Consider the following 6,983-nt stretch of genomic DNA (forward strand, 5'->3'; position numbering starts at 1 on the left):
TAGGCTAGTTATTTTAATTTTAATTTAATATTAATATTATGGATGGCCTATACGAAATAAATTACTACTTCTCTCATGCATTCTCGGTCTAACGCAAGAATAACAATTTAATTATGTCGAAAGAACGAAGAAAACGAAGACTTACAAATAATCGGAAATTTTGTTCTAATATTCCTGTTATCAGTCTATTATAAAAATTGCACGTAGAAAAATTTGAATACATTTTTAATTTAATTCACTTCGTTCAAACTCGCTTAAATATTTAGATTTTATTTTGAACTTTTTGGCAATTGTCACTGGGTTTTACTGTAATAAAACTAAAGCACCGTTGATATACAGTGAAACTTCCCTTTGTGCATATCTCTCATTTAAAATCAGCAGAAAAATTTCCCAAAAGTTTTCCATTGACTTAAATGGGACATAGACATCTATTTTTGTAACTACCTCTGAATTGTTTCCATCTCCAATATGTTACCATATGTTCTTTGGTCCCTTACAACTCCGCCTCCGATATGTGACCATTTGCTTGGTCTAGGCATTCGAACGCAATTTTCTTTTTACCAAATGGAGCTGTTTTCTTGGTTTTATTTTCAGATAGTGGCAGATTAAAGTTTTTCGAGGCTTATAGGCATAGAAGATTGGGAGCCCCTTTACATAATTTTACATGATAACCTATTAATGTCTAATGTAGCTATAGAATTACTGTATTTATAAATTATGATACACAATTACAACAGTAAAATTGCTTTACTTTTTTCTACATTTCGAGCTCCAAACTCAGGCCTCTAGGTGCTTCTCAGGCTTAGTGGACAATCCAGCACTGTCTTCAGGAATGCTATCCTGATTATCACTAACCAATGAAATGTAAATTTTCTACAATAATATGAGGATTTAGGTGGCTAGCAACTTTTTTGACGACTTGCATTTGTTAACAGAACTGTAAAGAACTACTAATTTCAGAAAAAAATTCTTTAATAATTAACGTTTGATCTTATTCAAAAGTCTTCATCAGGATACATTACTTCGAATATCAAAGACTCTCACAGAACGCCCACGGAAACTTTCTGTGATTGATTTCATTTGCTAACTTAAGCTATTAATAACAGTCTAAATTTTTTTTTTTTTTTTGGACAAAACTAACTTTATCATTAGCAAACAACTATTGAAACTTATTCATTAGTTTACTTGCTTAAGATATACTAGTGTTTGTAAGTTGTTGCAAATTCTATAATACTGTAGGTTGAAATAAAGGTTATAAATGAGTATGCTTTGTGTCTACTTCCCATATGTGACCACTTTTGATTTATAACCCAGAGACTAGTTACAAATGAGGGTTTTGCTGTGCCTTTATAAAACTGAAATTTTATTCAAATACATTTAAAATTCTAAGATTTCTATCTAAAATTGTTGGCATATTTCGACATAATGAAACAAAACACATCACTTAGTAGATCTTGATATTTTGCACACACAGAACGAAATATTTTCAAAAAATATTGAAATTTCTGTTAACGTAAAGAATTGTAGCGCTATTATCTGTAAGAAAGAATATCATATGGAATTGAAATTTCGAGAAAGATTTCTTTTGAAAATTGAAATGCTGTATGAATTTTGAATTGAATCACAACTGACTGATAAAGAACACAAACAAAAGACCGCAAATAAAATGAATAAAACAAACTAAAATATATAGAAAAATATTTTCTATGTCAAATTATCCAGCAATATAACATATTTTTGTATATGAGAGAGACATATTTCAGTATATTGATTCAATACAGTATTAAGCAAACAAATAAAAAGTATATTTATATTGAAAATATACAATATATTTTATGAACATGCTGAGAAAGAGAAAATAAAAATATATATTTTTATCTTTTATACATGACATATTTTCTTAATATACCATTTATAAAAGATAAAAATAAAACTTCTTCTTAAATAACTTTTCCAGAAAAAAATATTTTAAAGGTATTTTTATCTAGTACGTAGGATAGCAAGATTTATGAGATTTATAACGCGATGTTCTTGAAAATAAATTTTTATAGTCAAAATATGAATACTTATAGAATATTCATATACAAAATTCTTTATCAGAAATTTTATATATAAAAATCAATAAATTGGGAAATTATTAAAATAATAATATCATCTATTCGATTCTTATGTATTTCACTTATTTTAAATACACATTTTAACATTGATGTATGAGAATAATATTATTTGTTATATGCATTTTATTAAGGATAATTCATATTGAATTCGTTTTATACACTTAATTTACAGTTAGATATTTTTGGTAATTAAAACAAACATATAAGTTAGAATAATAATCTAGGGTATTAATGCGAATAACTTAGTGTTTAATGACGGAAAAATAATTTTTTTAGCTTTTATTTTAAGATTTATGTTATACAAATTAATAACAGAAAAATATTTATTACGAAATTTACAATGTTGAGAAATTCTAATAATTCATTTTTCTTTTATCTTTTATAATTTATAATGAGAGATAAGAGGAAATTAGTAATTACATTATTTCCTCATTTTACGAAATGTTCAATCGAATGTTCATAATTTAGAAAAGACCAAATTTAACACTAATTAGTTAATTAACATTAAGACATTGTTCCGATAAAATGAATTTTTCAACTAATAATTTTGATATTAATTACTATAATACTTTTGTATAATTGCGTAAGGAATTTTGTTTTATTTTCTAACAATTAATAACTTTTCTCGATTAAAAATGTAACACGATCTTTTCTGAACAAATTTATAAAGTTTGAAGATATGAATTTTATCAGAATAATTGTTGGTAAATGCAAAAGTATTTGCTATACTTTTCAACTTTATAAATTCATTATAAAAGACGGCCTGATGGTCGTTGCGGTTAAAGCGTGAGTCTATCTTTCGGGGGGATCCAGGATCGAATCGGGAAATAAAAAAACTCTAAGGAATTTTTCGATAGGGGCACGTAGCCGAATTATCAATGAGTATGGAAAAATACGACTATCTTAAAATGCTCACAGGATGGAAAAAATAAAACATTTATATATCATAAAACTTTTTATAATTTGATGAAAATTTCAGGATTGAAAAATGGTTTAACAAAAAATAATGGTAATTTAAACATTTAAACGTCATTAATTATTAAAATAACAACTTAACTATTGACTTTATTTGATATAAATTCTTAAATTCATATCAAATTTTACTTTTATTGATATTAACCTAATTCACATTATAACATTTTTATTATGAAAACAAACTAAGTTGATAATAGCTTTTAACTATTATCTATATAAGGTAATTAAAGATAAATCTTTTGTATTAAAAATTGTTCTTATAAAAATTACTTCCATTTATAACTATTTGAAACTAAGTTAAAATAAATGTTTTATGAAATGTTATAAAATTATTATTTTGGATTTAGTTACATTTATACTAGTAAAGAGACTAATGTAGATTTTTTTTGTATATTTATACATATAACAAGTGTTACGCTAGTTTTCTGTGTTAATGAAAATTATTATAACTAAACATTTAAATTATTTGATTATATTTTTAATTTATATATTTATTTACTTTTGACTCTTCCCCGCCCTGTGAGCATTAAGGGGGCCTTTTCTCCCTATATTTATCGTGGGTTCAGCCAGACTCAAAGTAGAAACGGCTGGGTAGTGGTAACGGAACTATACGTATGCACAATAGATTATGTCCCAAAAAGTACCTGAAATTCGATCCAGGGTTCCCCAGAACAGTCTTTGATGCATTAAACGTCTCTGCCATCTTTATTTTATTTTAAAAGTATTCACTCTCAAAATTGTATAATCTTTTTTTTTCAAAATTTGTATTTGGCCCACCAGTGGCGAAGCGGTTCCGTTCCCTGAACACTGGGAGTTCGGTCGTGGGTTCACGCCTCGCCCGGACGAGCTTGCCACATTGAGTTTTCCGGATTTTCTCCATGTCTGTAACGCGCGAATATGGGCCAGTTATCCTTAAAAAGACCTCCCAGAAGGCATCCTCCCTAGGCAGATTGCCCAAGTGTTGCATTGCAACAAAACAAACAAACAAAATTTGTATTTACTTATTTGATTGCAATATTATTAAATGGTTTTAAAATACATTCATTTCTACATTAAATTATGAATTAAATCATTTGTAATGGATATTGGATTTTTAAAATTTTTTATTTTAATATGTTTTTAATAAAACAGAAAAATAATGATGGAAAGAATTGAATACTATAAAAAAAAATAATGAAGTTTTCGATATATTTTTTCTAAAGCCAGCGTATTTTCATTAAACCAGACATTTTACTATTTCTCTAAGCAACGAAATGAAATATCTACTAATTTATCTGTAAGTTCCAATGATATGACACTTCAGAAAGTTCTGCAATGATATCTATGAAAAGGCTTAGGCAAAGACTTCCGATTCTTTGACAGCAACCTATAATGAATAGAACTACCCTAAAAGAACTTGGAAGTTAAGAACGCCATTAACACAGAAAAACAAACTGCAGAAAACATGGAGACAAAAGAATTGATAAGCTTATTAAGAGGCTGCCAAAAAACATGGAAAAACCTTTAAAAAAACAAATTTTGATATTTACATTAAAAAGATTAATACATTTAGTTAATTATTTGTACTATAATTACTGTTTTATAAGTTAAAACAGGTTTTATTAATAAATTTATAAATAAAACTTTTAGCTGATTGGACACAATGAGCGTTTTCCTTTTGGATGGCTTCAAATTCGAATCTAGAGTGAACTCTTTAATGCCTCGTAAGTAATTTGCATCAGAACAAATTAAATTATTAATTAATTAAACTACATTCCTTATCCATACGGATCATTGAAATAAGTATAAGTCATAAGAGAATAAGAGAAGTTAAGGATAATAAAAATTGACCCAATCTATTCAGATCAGTGTATCTGAAAATACCTAATTTAACTTTAAAATATTTTATGAAATTTTAACGAAAAGAAATAGAAAAAAATTTAGTGCAATAGCTTTTTACTCCAACTTCTTTTCAATTGAGAAGAAAAAAGGATATTAATGCAATGGAAAAAAAAAAGAAGAGCAAACATTAAAATGAATAGATTTATATTATTTATTCATAATATAAATCTATTAATTTTTTAAAATTCCTTTTAAGATTTTTATTCAATTGTTACATCATGTATAATGTAAAAAATTAATGCATTTTATGGCTTTTGAAAGATAAAAAATACTAAATTACAATAAATGATATTAGTATTATAAATCTGGAGAAGACAATCAATTCTGGAAATAATAACAATTTTTATTTAAATACCGAAGGTAAAATGTGAAAAAAACAAAGATAGATTGATTAAACTATGTTCAAAAACTTTATCCCCATTTCATAGTCACAAACTATAGTCATGCCTCAGTTTAGTGCCAGCATTTATTCGCCTGTAAATCGAGCATTAAATCGAGTGTGGCGTAAATTGAAGAACCTCATTAAATATTCATTGGCGCTTTGCGAGGGAGACATTATTTTTTTTCTTTGGATTATTTTTGCCTGGTGGCCATCAGTGGCCGAGTGAATAAAACCATTGAACATTTATAGTTGTCGAGGTTTCGCGCCTGACCAATAGACTGGCTACGTGGAATTTTTCAGGTTTTCTTTACCTGCTTAATGCTTAAATAGGGGCAATTTCCCCATAGAAAGTCCTTCTGGGGGCAAATCGTCCATGTGTTGTGTTGCATTGTCTTATTGCATCAATTCTTTCTTTTTGCCTTGTGAGAACTAAGAGGGTTTTTTCAGGCCCGTAGTGGGTTCGATTAGACCCACAATGAGGCGGCTGAGTGGTGCGGAGCGGGACCTAGCATATCATCAACAGATAACCCCCGAAAAATTCCAGGGAATGGCTTGCCCGGATTTTGATTCCTAGTTTTTCAGAGTAGTAGGCAGACTTCTTAATACTTCTTAACCGCCTCGGTTATCCGGCCATGAGTGGAAACAATTTAGGAGGATGCTATACCGTGGCCAAAATAAGTTACTTTTAAAAAATTACGCTCGTATTTTAATTATCTTCAGTAAGAGTGACTGGAATTTAAAATGGTTACCATTTTTCAAAGTAGGCCCATGAATTATTTTATCTGATATTGTGACGATCCTATTCAAAATGTACTGGTATTTTAAAAAAGTAAATTTATTTAAAACAAAATATCAGAAATATATACCGGATGATCATAATTAAAGTATTTCGATTCAGTGCTGAAGGAATATGTAGCAGTCCAAACACAACCAAATCTATATGTTGACATTTCGGTACATGCCAAACAGATTTCCGCGGGGGAGAAATATTTAGTTACAAAACTCACCACTGCAGAACTTGTAATGCTGCATGTTGCAAAAAAATATTTAGCATATGTATAATGCATAAATGCTAGGCCAATTTCTAAGTATAAAACTACCTACGGCATGTGAAATACCATTTGTATTTCTTCGTATCAGCAACAATGGTAATGTCCGTGCCTGATCGCTCCTTTCTTCTGAAGCTGTTTAATGAAAACAATGTTGAGAGTGCTCATCGCGTTATGACACATTAAGAAATTGAGCCTTTTAACTGCTCTCAGCGTCATAAATCTCATAGTGGCAAGTTTTCGAAATGAAATTTTTCAGCGGAAATATGTTTTTCACGTCCCGAAAAGCCAGCATGCAAAATTTAGTGAAATTTGGCTACATATCCTTCTAGACAGCATTAAATAGGGGTAATTTTAAACTTTGCCTGCATTGTACACTGATGTATGTTTACAAATTAAAGTTCGAAAAATTAACATGTCGTGAGAACGCTAACAGTAAAAATAATGTTATTTTAGAATGGTTTTGTGAAAAAGTGTTAGCTTGATTATAAACCTAACTGCAAAAAACAACATCATCAGAAATTTATGTATAATTGAAATCATTTTAATTTATTTTTTCCTCGATTTTAGAAAGAAATT

This window comes from Centruroides vittatus, unplaced genomic scaffold (genome assembly GCF_030686945.1).
Source record: "Centruroides vittatus isolate TY-2023 unplaced genomic scaffold, ASM3068694v2 contig_575, whole genome shotgun sequence".
In the NCBI taxonomy this organism is placed as follows: Eukaryota; Metazoa; Arthropoda; class Arachnida; order Scorpiones; family Buthidae; genus Centruroides; species Centruroides vittatus.